The 12,650-nt window shown below is 39.5% G+C and overlaps 1 protein-coding gene across 2 annotated transcripts in view; it reads left to right on the plus strand.

Annotated features, from left to right (window-relative positions):
• OPHN1 (oligophrenin 1) overlaps positions 1 to 12,650 on the plus strand; it is a 507,400-nt gene that overhangs the window by 35,683 nt on the left and 459,067 nt on the right. The gene's annotated exons all lie outside the window — the stretch shown is intronic.

Below are 12,650 nucleotides of genomic sequence, written 5' to 3' on the forward strand. Positions count from 1 at the left end.
GCTATCTCCATTTGTATCCTTTGATTTCAAGCTAAATTGGACTCTTTATTGTTCTCCCAACCTATGCTCAGCTCTGTTCCACCTCAGTCTTTTTTTGTTTAAACATTTTCAGTCAAAAATTTTTTAAATCCTCACCTGAGGATATTTTTTTCCATTGCCTCTTAGAGAGAGAGAGAGAGAGAGAGAGAGAGAGAGAGAGAGAGAGAGAGAGATGTGAGAGAGACACATCAATTGGTTGCCTCCCATACATGCCACCACTGGGCCTGCAGCCCAGCTATGTGCCTTCGACTGAATTCGAACCTGGGACCCTTCAGTCCATGGGCTGATGCTCTAACCACTGAGCAAAACTGGCTAGGGCCAAATTTTATATTTTTTTAAAAAGGCAGCAGATCAATATTACAATTCAAGAACCTAATCTAAATATGCACTTAACAATGAAGCACATCTGAGTATGGAGTGAACACTTCAGTCATTTTTGCTTAGGCTATTCTTTTTTGCTGGGATGCACTTGCCTCCCTCCATCTCTGTTGTAATCCTTCCATCTTGCAAGGCCCATCTCATATCTTACCTTCTCTTTGCATTTCTCCCACATCCTGCCAACTGAATGTGATTTCTTCCTTATTTGCACTCTCATGGGACTATCTATGTCTCATGATGCTTGTATCATCCTTAATATTACAGATATTTATGTGCTCATCTTCAGTGCTGTATTGGATTTTGTCCTTGAAACACAAGACTTGTTTCTTAATAATTTTTATATTACTGAACAATAATTTGCATGTATCTAGCTTTCAGAAAGTATTTGTGAAATTGAGTAGAATTTTATTTATTTTTCCAGTAGTCTATCTGGAATCTTTCTAAGCCACACCTTCTGAGTGAGAATTACTACTCCCCCTCTTGATGGTCATGTATATGTTGTTTATAGCACATTTGTTATTAAGTTATCCATATTTGTGAATATCTATCTTCCCTTCCTAGGAGAGGGATTGGTTCTGATTTATCTTTCTCTGTGATGCCACTTAGCATAGTGTCTGGCTCATAGTAAACATTCAGTGACCATTGGTTGAATTGAGTAACTCAATATAATTATCATAAAGTTTCCATTTTTTTCTTTTCAATAAAGGTATTCTTGTGACCAGTCAGACACATTCATAGGGTAATTAGTATATAAAACACATTTTCTCCAAATATTTGAGATTCATACTAACAACATTTCTTTGTCACAATCATAAATGGTGAAATTCCAATATCTACTGGGAAGTAGGGGCTGTATAAACACATCTGGCGTGGAGGTTGTGTGCAAGAGTGGAAGATTATGACATTAAAAAAATCTGTTTTTGAATCTAGTGCTAAAAATCAGTGATAACAAATATTAGTTAGGATGGTCTACATTTATGTTGCAGTATCGAACAACCTTCAAAATATCAATGGTGTATAACAAAAGCTTATTTCCTTAACATGATACATGGAAGTTTGGCTGGGTACTCTGCTATCAGAGACACTCAGAGTCTGAGGCTGATGGAAATCCATTTTCATGATCATTGAGCCAGGGGGAAAAGAATATGAGGTTTGCTCTATGACCCTTAAAGCTTCTACTAGAAATGACACACTTCATGCCTGCCTTCAGAGGAGGTGGGGAAATACAACCCTACTAGTTGTCTTCACAGAAGAATCAGTAATATTTGGTTAACAGCACTAGTTTCTTCCACACATGGTAAAGACTTTATGAAACAATATCGTAAAAACCTAATCTGGATGCTTAGGAAGGGCAGGGTAGAGGGATAAGGAAGTGTTCAACTTAGAACTTAAGTTCTTAAAGGATACTTATTGAGCACCTTTTATATACTGGGCCCTGGGATAGTATGGTAAACAAGACTAACATGTTTTCTGTCTTCAAGGAACTAATTTATATCCCAGAGGCTAGCAAAAAATAAGTAATCGGACAAATAAAGTAAGGGACTAAACAAAGGCTGAGAGAGTAACGGGGGGACTTTCTTTTGATTGTGTGGTCAGGGAAGTCTTCATAAAAGAGGTGACATTTAATTTGAGAAGGGAATGATAAGAAAGCACAAATCACACAAAGACCTGGGTGGGGGTGTTGGGTAGAACATTCCAGACAGAGAGAAGATTATGCAAAGACTCTGAGGTTGCCAAGAGCTAGTCCCTCCCCACCCACCACTTCAAGATACTAAAATAAGGCAGTGTGATTGGAAGGTATTGATCACTCAGGGCCTGTAGACCAGGTAGGGGGATACAGTTGGGAACTCATTAGAGGCTTTAAAGCAGGAAGATTTAATTGATGTGATTTTGAGCTTACTCTGGCTGCACTATGCAGAATGAATTCAAGATGGGCAAGAATGGACAAGGGCACAGTGGTTAGGTGGTAGTTACAGTATTACATGTGAGAGATGATGATGGCTTAGTTTAGGGTGGAGATGGACAAAGTGTATTAGATATTTATGAGTTTAAATCAATGGGATTTGGTGATGGGTTGGATATATGGAAGTGAGAAAGAGGGAGATATCACAGGTGGCTACCTAGTTTCTAGATGGGGCTATTCTTTGAGATGGGGAACCCTAGAAAGGACAAGTTTTGTAGGGAAGATTGGATGTTAGATTTTATATATGTTGAGGAACTTTCCTGACTCACAGTATGAGGCAGCACACCATCTTTAGGTTAGGGCCTTAGGGCCTTAGCTCTCTGATACTGTGTAGACATGATCTTGGTTCAAGGTAGGGGTACTGGAGCAAGTGAGTTTTTTATAAGCCACTCAGCCCTATGTTCTTATGTGGTTTCTTTTCCACCGTTAAATGCATCACCCTGCAGAAATGGAACACATTGAAGGGGTTGGAGAAAATTTTTGTGGGTTTGAAAATTTCAAGTGAAAAATGTGTTGCCTTGAAATCTTTGGAAACCATTCCATAGGGTTATTATAGCTGCAGCTGATATCAATTAATGGAACAGAAAATGAAAATCCAAAACTTCCAAAGATCACTCAAGCATTGGGGCGCTGTGGAAGAGGGTGATCTTTAGGTGGATCTGTCTCCCATTGGATAGAGCATAATTGGAGGCAAATGCACACATGTAGTCATGAACAACTATAAAAGTGTCTCCTAAAAATACTAGCAAATAAAAGCTATTAAATGAAGATAGGAAGCAACATAAGATCAAAGTCAGTTCTAGTTTCTTTGCAGTATGTGGTGCCCCAATTTGGTAGTTTTCCTGTAGTTTCTGTGGTCTGCAAACAGTTGGCCTCTCAGTCTTTCTTCCAAGGCACCAACTTCCTCTCCAGCCCCCCAAACCCAAGCAAGATCATTTAATTATCTTTACTAATTTTAGAGGATGGAAGGAGCCTGATATGAAAAGAAAAAATAACAAGGAAGAACAATGTTAGATAAGCCAGTACTAAAAGGAAGATGGTGGTGTTAAAGAAAAAAAGCCTAGTGAATTAGGAAAGGATTAACTAATTAACCTAACAGGAAAAAAAAAAGCCAAAAGAAACAGATTTTCAGGCTCTGTTGAGGCCAATGGATTCAGCTACCTGGGAAACTGCAGGCCTGCAGCAAAGTGTATTTGGCTTCACTAATAAGAGACCTGGGGGTTCTGGGGGAGGGCTGTTTTGTAAACTTGCTGGGAACCCTTTAGCAAATGCCTGTGATCCCAGTTTACAGCAAATTAGAAGCTAGAAGCAAAAAACCAAAAATAGGAAAAGGTGGTTAACCTTGCTATAATTTTATCTAAATAGAAATTATATTACAGGCTGAGAGGAGATTAAAGAAATCTGGGTGAACTGTGCTGGCAGCTGTTCTAACACAGCTCTTGCTAAGCAGCCCTGGTATTGCTCCCAAGGGAAGATCTGCTCACAATGGGGAGATAGTTTTTATTTACCACCAGAGAAGATGACACAAGATCCAGTTATCTGCAGTTTCCATGAGTCTCTCAGTGCATGCTTCTGGGGACAAATTTCCCTAAGAAGGTGGGGAGTGATAGGTAACCTTCTAGCCAATTACTGCTGACCAGGAGCTCAACCTTCAAACAAGGCTACTCTTAGTATTCAGAGTCAGGAACTCCCTGGTGGTCCCTTACATAAGTCCCTCAAGCCCTAGATATAGGGAGAAGGCATGTAGATTCCTGTAACCGCCACAGCCTTGATGCTTATTGCTGTACAGGGAAGTCCTGTCGTGTTCTGTCTCAGGGAGGAATGGCTGAGGGTCCTACCAGTCAGCCTCCACCCTTAGTAATCTATTGGTCTGAATCCTTGATATGCCTTTAAAAAATACCCTACACTCCTCAGGTATACTGAAATCACCCTGAATTGCCTTCATATAAAGTAGTAACAATCAGAATATATAATGGTAGGAAAGAGCCCCTTTTAAATTGCAACAGGAAAGAGAAAATACCTAAGAATAAACTTAATAAACAATATGTAAGTTTTATATGAAGGAAAAAGAAATATTACTGAGTAACACAAAAGAAGACTTAGACTAATAGACATACCATATTTTTAAATGAACAGTAACATAAAAATATCAATTCACTCCTTTGTAAAAACAAGTAAGCATAAAACCCCAGCAACATTAGAAAAAAGAGTAATTAGGGGAGTTTAGTTTTGTTAGAGATTAAAATAACATTAAGCTACAATAGTTAAAACAGTATGGTACTGGTACATGATTTTAAGGTCAAATCAGTGAAACAGACTAGAAAGTCTAGGGATATATTGAAATCACATAGAAATTTCACATCTGATAAAGATAGCATTTCAGATGAGAAAAAGATGGATTATTTAAGGGAGGTTATTGGGTCACCTTGGTAGTCATATATATTAAGGAAAAAGAAATGTTACTGAGGAACACCTCATACTTAAAATACCTCATACTTAACACCCATGTAAATTACAGATAAATAAAAGTTTTAAATGTAAAAAATGGGGTCATAAAACTTCTAGGAAAAATGGGAGTGCTTAAAAACTAATTTTAGAGTGAGGAAGGATTTTTTAAATATGATACAAAAGTAGGAATCAATGAAAGGAAAATATGATATCTCTGAGAGCATGAAAGGCAAAAATTTTGTATGGAAAAACAGCATCATGAATAAAGTCAAAAGCCAAATGAGTGGCAGTCATTGCCACAGTGGAAATCAGCACAACTTCTGTGGATGGAGTTTGGCAATTTAAATAAAATTTAAAAATGCATATACTTTGACCCGGGAATTCTACTTTTTTCATTTTATTCTATAGATATATACCCAATATATCCATACATGTGCGAAAAGGTATAAGTGCAAAGATAATTTTTGTTGCCACTTTGACAAATTACCACAAATTTAGTGGCTTGGCTTAAAACAACACATAAAGTCAAGGCATGAGCACGGATGGTTCCTTCTGGAGGCTCTGTGGGGAGAATCCATTTCCTTGCCTTTTCCAGCTTCTAGAGGCCACCTATATTGCTTGGCTTGTGACCACTTCCATCTTTTTTTTTTTTTTTAATCCTCACCCGAGGATATTTTTTCCATTGCTTTTCAGAGAGAGTGGAAAGGGAAGAGAGAGATAGAAACATCAGTGTGAGAGAGACACATCGATTGGTTGCCTCCTGCTGGCGCACTGACCAGGTGCTGGGGATCAAGCCTGCAACAGTGCCCTTGGCCGGAATTGAACCCCGGGACCCTTCAGTCTGCAGGCCGACGTTCTAACCACTGAGCCAAACCGGCTAGGGTGCCTCCTTGGTCTTTAAAGCACATCACTCCAATTTCTGTTTCTGTTGTCACATCACTGCCTCCCTTTTCTTATCAGGATCCTTGTCATTATATTGGGTCCATGCAGATAATTGTTGATAATCACCCTGTCTAAAGATCCTTAATACAGCTGGAAATCCCTTTTGCTGTGTTAGGTAAAATATTATCAGGTTCTGGGGATTAGGATGAGAACATCTTTGAGGGCCCACTATTCAGCTTAGTGTCGACATGTTCTTGCATACCCTACCTCTGGAAGAAAAAGAATCTGCTAATGATAACTGCCTCTGGAGAGAGGAACCTGAAGAACCTGGGGCTGAGGGACGAGTATTACACAAAGATGCTTTCCTGTATGCCCCTTTTACTTTTTTTGTTTGTGTGTCTGTCTGTATTCTCTATTTTTTTAAAAAAATGACATATGCTTATTGTAGAGATTTTAGAAAATGTAAAAAAGAAAGCATAAAAAATTATAATCCATCCAAATTCAACCATTGTTAATATTTTTGGTATATTTTTCCTTCTATTGTTTTTTTTTTTTTTTCTATTCAGAATTATGTCTGTGGCGCACAGAATAATAGCTTCCAAAATCTGTTCAAGCCCTAATCTTCAGAACCTGTGAATATGCTATCACACATGGCAAAAGGGACTGTAGACGTGAGTAAGGATCATGAGATAGGGAGATGGTCCTGGCTTATCTGAATAGGCTGAATGTAATTATAAGTATCCTTATAAGGGAGAGGCATGAAGGTCAGAGAGAGAGAAAGTGATGTGAAAATGGATGCAGAGGTTGAGTGATACATCCAGGAGCCAAGGAATGTGCACAGTTATTAGTAGCTGGAAAAGATAGGGACTGAATTCTTGGACGTTGATCTCTAGAACTGTAAGTCTGTGTCATTTAAAATAGTGAATTTGTGGTAATTTGGTAACAGTGGCATTAGGGAAGTAGTGCAGTATCTTGAATGATAAGCATTTTCCCACATGCTTTAACATTTTTGTGTGTGTGAACACTGTAATGGCTCCTTTCTTTAATGTTATTCTTACTTATTTATTAGCCTTATTTTCTAGACTGTAGTTATAGAAGGGCAGGGTTCATTTATGTCTTTTCTCCCTAGCATTATTGAGATATTATTGACATATATGTATGTTTAAGGTGTACAATGTGATGGTTTTATACACACACACACACACACACACACACACAATAACATATACAGTGTGGGGCAAAAGTAGGTTTACAGTTGTGAGTACAAGAAACAGAGTTTATCCTTATATTATTATTTATTCTTGTATTATATATTTTTTCATATGAACAACTATAAATCTACTTTTGCTCACCCCTACATATTGTGAAATGATTACCACAGTAAGGTTAGTTAGCATCTCCATCTCTTCACATAATTGCCTTTTTTTTTTTTTTGATGTGTGGTAAGAACATTTAAGATCTACTCTCTAACAATTTTCAAGTGTATAATACATTAGTATTAATTATAGTCACCATGGTGTAAATTAGACCACTAGAACTTATTCATGTTATAGCTGGAATTTTGTAGCCTTTGAACAAGATCTCATTTCCCTCAAACCCCAACCCCTGGTGACCACCAATCGACTATTTCTGAGTTCAGCTTTTTAAGATTCTTTCTGAGTGATAATATACAGTGTTTGTCTTTCTCTGTCTGACTTATTTCATTACCTCAAGGTCCATTCCTGTTGTCACAAAAGGCAGGATTTCCTTCCTTCCTTCCTTCCTTCCTTCCTTCCTTCCTTCCTTCCTTCCTTCCTTCCTTCCTTCCTTCCTTCCTTCCTTCCTTCCTTCCTTCCTTCCTTCCTTCCTTCCTTCCTTCCTTCCTTCCTTCCTTCCTTCCTTCCTTCCTTCATTTTTAATTTATCTTTATTGTTGAAAGTATTACAGGTGTCCCATTTTTCCCCCCAATTGACCCCCTCCACCTTGCTCCCACCCCCTCCCCAGGCCTTCACCCCATTATTTACTGTGTCCATGGGTTATGCATATATGTATCTAACTTCTTTGGTTAATCTCTTTCCACCCTCCACACCCCTTCCCTCTTCCCTCTGAAATACGATCGTCTGTTGCATGCATCAATGTCTCTGGATCTATTTAGTTTGTCAGGTTCTTTTGTTTATTAGCTTCTTCTTAAAGACCCTTCAACATTTCCTGTAGTGCTGGTCTGGTGGTGATGAACTCCTTTAGCTTTTCCTTGTCTGAGAAGCTCTTTATCTGACCTTCAGTACTAAATGATAGCTTTGCTGGGTAGAGCAATTTTGATTGTAGGTTGTTGTTTTTCATCACTTTGAATATTTCTTGCCACTCCCTTCTGGCCTGCAAGGTTTCTGTTGAGGAATCAGCTGACAGTGGTAGGGGTGCTCCCTTATAGGTAACCAACTGCTTTTCTCTTGCTGCTTTTAAGATTCTCTTTGTCTTTAACCTTTGGCATTTTAAAGATGATGTGTCTTGCTGTGGGCCTCTATGGGTTCCTCTTGTTTGGGACCCTCTGTGCTTCCTGGACTTGTAAGTCTATTTCTTTCCCCAGGTAGGGGAAGTTTTCTGTAATTATTTTTTCAAATAGGTTTTCAATTTCTTGCTCTCTTTCTTTTACTTCTGGCAACCCAGTAATACAAATGTTGGGCTGTTTGAAGTTCTCCCAGAGTCTCCTTACATTATCTTCATATTTCTATATATTTTATTCTTTTTGCTCTTCTGGTTGGGTATTCTTTGTTTCCTCATATTCCAAATTGCTGATTTGATTCTCAGTGTCCTCTACTCTACTGTTGTTTCCCTGTAAGTTATTCATTTCTTATTGGTACTTTATTATGTCATTGATGGTCTCACTTGTTTTCTTAATAGTCTTACTAATATCATTGAGCATCCTTATAACCATAATTCTGAACTCTGTATCTAGTGGCTTGCTTGGTTCTATTTAATTTAGTTCCTTTGCTGGAGCTTTCTTCTGTTCTTTCCTTTGTGATATGTTTCTTTGCCTCCACATATTGGCTGCTTTCAGGTGTTTGTTTCTATGTATTAGGTAGAGGTGCTATGTCTCTTGGAATTTGTAGACTGGCTTTGTGTAGTAGGTGTCCTTTAGGGCCCAGGGGCTCAGCCTCCCCAGTCAACTGAGCTGGGCTGTCTAGGTGCTCCCCTGTGTGGGCTGTGTGCACTGTCAGGTTGTAGTTGAGCCTTGGTTGCTATTGGCATCACTGGGAGGAATTGACCCCCAGGCCAATCAGCTGTGAGCACCAGCTGCAACTATAGCCAAAAAGCTGCTGTACTGGAGACACCCCTATGGAGCAAGATTTACTTCAGTGGAGCTTTGGTGCTCACCGAGTCCTCCCCTTGAGTGTGTCACTCCTGGATGTGGTAGGGTTATAATCCAGTGTGAACAGGTCTGACCACCAGGTGCATTGTCTCTGGGGCCTTCCGGGAGATGCAAAGTCAGCCTCTACCAGTGCCTTACGCAGGGCCACCCAGAATGAGCTACATAGCAAATTGTAGTTGGCTGCTACTTCTGCTGGGCTTGGTGGTGTCCAGGAGAGGCCAAGCTATGAACCAATGCAGGCCTGGGGCCCCTTATCAAGCCATATGGGGCATGCTGCAGCTTGTTTGAGAGATTTTATGTAAGCCCTAAGCATGAGGCTTGAGAGGCCACTTGCATAGAAAAGCCACTGGAAATGGCTTGGGTGAGCTTGCAAATAGGGAGGGGTGAGGTCTCTGGAGTCACTAGGGTGTGGCCAAAGGTGGAGTCAGGTGCTGGAGATTCAAATATGGCACCTGCCTGCTGGCTGTGTTGGGGGAGGACTCACCAAAGGAGCAATGGCCTCTGCCAGCTCTTCTGCCTGGGAGAAAGCTGCCTCTCCACTTCTCACCCTGATTTCAGGCAAGTCAGTTCCTCCCCAAATGTCCCAGGGTCCTTTGAAGCTGCTGCCCAGTGCTGGGGCTCAGAGGGAGCGCGTCTGAGTGAGTCTGTGTACAGCCCTTTAAGAGGAGCTGCCTGGGGCTCCTGCACCCTCTGTGACCCTCAGTGACAGTCCCTGCTGGTTTTTACAGCCCAAAGTTGTGGGTACTTCTCTTCTGGGCCCTGGAGCCCTGGGCTGGGGGCCTGATTTGGGGCTGGGACCCCTCGCTCCTCCAGTTAACCTCCACCACCGAGATATCCCTCTGGGGTTTAAATCGCGGCACCGGGTGTGGGCCCGCTGCTATGTCTCTGTGATTCAGCCCCAATCCGCCTGTGACTCCGCCCCTCCTACCGGTTTCGATGCTTGTTCAGTTCCCTGGTTGTAGGGCTTCTGTTCAGTTAGATTTCAGGAGGTTCTGAGTGATGGTTGTTGTGTATTTTAGTTGTAATTTTGATGTGGTTGTGAGAGGTGGCTAGTACCGCTATTATCTACGCCACCATCGTGTTCTGTCCCCCAGGATTTCCTTCTTTTTATGGCTGAATATTATTCCTGTGTGTGTGTGTGACATTTTCTTGATCCATGCAACACTTAATTGTTTCTGTGTGTTGGCGATTTTGAATGCAGTGGATGTGGGGGTGAAAATAATCCCTTTGATGCAGTGATTTCCTTTCCTTCAGATAAATTTCCAGAAATGGTATTCCTGGGTCATATGGTTCTTCCATTTTTAATTTTTTGAAGCACCTCCATACTGTTTTCCATAGTGGCTGCACCAGTCTGAATTCCCACCAGAAGTTTACTAGGGTTCCCTTTTCTCCACATCTTCACCAGCACGTGTTGTTTGTTGATTTATTGATGATAGCCATTGTCACAAGTGTGAGGTAATAACTTATTTTGGTTTTGATTTGCATTTCCCTGATGATTAGCAATATTGAGCATTTCTTAATGAACATGATAGGAATTTGTCTCTTTTGGAAAAATGTCTACTCAGGGCCTTTGCCTATTTTTTTACTCAGGTTACTTGTGTTTTCTTTTTTGCTGTTGAGTTCTTTGAATTCTTTATATATTTTGGATACTAATTTATCAGATGTATGGTTTTAAAATCGTTTTTCATATTGTGTAGGTTGTCTCTTCACTCAGTTGATTGTTTCCTCTGCTCTGCAGAATCTTTTTAGTTTACTGCAATCACAACTATTTTGTTTTACTGTTTGCACTTTTGGTTTCATATCCAAAAAATGGCTTTGGATGGTATGGATGTTTTAACAGTTTTAATTCTTCCAATCCACGAACACGGGATGTCTTTCCATTTATTTGTGTGTGTGTCAATTTTTCATCAATGTCTATAATTTTTAACATGCAGATCTTTCATCTTGTTGGTTAAATTTATTGCTAGGTTATTATTTTTGATGTTATTGTAAATGGAATTGTTTATTTCTTTTTCAGATAGTTTGTTGTTAGTGTATAGAGATGCAACTTAGTTTTTTTATTGCTTGATTTTTAGAAAGAGAGACACACAGAAAGAAACACTGATTTGTCGTTACACTTATTTATGCATTCATTGGTTGATTCTTGTATGTGCCCTGACCGGAGATCAAATCCACAACCTTGGTGTATCGGGATGACACTCTAAACAACTGCACTACCTGGTTAGGGAAAAATGCAACTGATTTTTGTGTAGTGGTGAGCATAGCTGCCTTTTATTTATATTTTGATCACATTATATTTCCAATGTCTTTTCCATAGTGCACCCTTAATAACTATTTAATAAATCAATGAATATACCATAATTTGTTTTACTATTATTTTGTTTTAGATATTCAGAGTTTCCCAATGTTTTGCTTTTTTAAAGTAGGTTTTGCCACATATAGCTGATAATAATCTTTTAAGTGCTTTACATACATTATCTCAGTTTACCTTTACGAAAACCTCATGAGGAGTAGATGCTATTATTATCTCCCTTGCTCAAGGTCACACAGTTATTAAGTGGCAGAAACTCAGTTCTGTCAGATTCCAGATCTAACTAACACTCTTAACTGCTACATTCTACACTCTCCTAAAAATATTGGCTTATACTGTATATGCTGATTTTGATAACTTACTTTTTTACTAAATCACACATTATGAACATCTCTCCATATCATTACAGATGCTTTTTGTCTGCATTGATTGAAATGATCATTTGTTTATTTCATCATTCTATTTATGTATTGCATTGATTGATTTTTTTTTTTTTTTGTATGTTGAGACGTCCTTGCATTCCATGAATAAAACCTATTTGGTCATGGTATATAATCCTTTTAATATGCTTTTAAATTTGTTTTTCTAGTACTTTGTTGAGGATTTTTGCATCAATATTCATAAAGGATATTGGCCTGTACTTTTCTTTCCTTGTAGTGTTTTCATCTGGCTTTGATATCGGGGTAATGTTGGACTCATAAAGTCAGTTGGGAATTATTATCTCCTTTTCTGTTGTTTTGGAAGAGTTTGGAAGGCTTGGTGACTGAGTTTTAAAAGCTCCCCAGGTAATTCTAATGAGCAGTCAGGGCTGAGAAACAGTGCTTAGCAAAGTGTGGTCCTGTGCAGGCTGCAGTGGCATCACATGGGAGCTTGTTTGAAATGTAGAAACTTGGGTCGAACCCCACACCTACTGAATCTGAATCAGCCATTTTTTGCAAGATACCCAGGTGGCTACTATGTATATTAAAGTTTGGGCACAATTAGGATCTGACAGGTGTCCTAAATTACCTGATACAACTCATCTGGTGCAGTTGTTTCCCAGGCCAACCTAAAATCCACTGACTCAGAATCTTGAGGGGGGAAGACTGCTTCGCTCTCTTAAAAATATAAAGTATCCCAGGCAATTCTTACTATCAGTGAAATTTTGGAAAAACTGCCTATGTAATTGGACCTTGGAGTGCAGTAATTCTCAACCTTTGGCTCCCTGGAGCAATGGGACATTACTGGGAGCAGGTGGTGGGAGTGATTGTAGTTGTTATTTCAGGAGGTGGGAAGGGAGACAT

This window comes from Miniopterus natalensis, chromosome X (genome assembly GCF_054644295.1).
Source record: "Miniopterus natalensis isolate mMinNat1 chromosome X, mMinNat1.hap1, whole genome shotgun sequence".
In the NCBI taxonomy this organism is placed as follows: Eukaryota; Metazoa; Chordata; class Mammalia; order Chiroptera; family Miniopteridae; genus Miniopterus; species Miniopterus natalensis.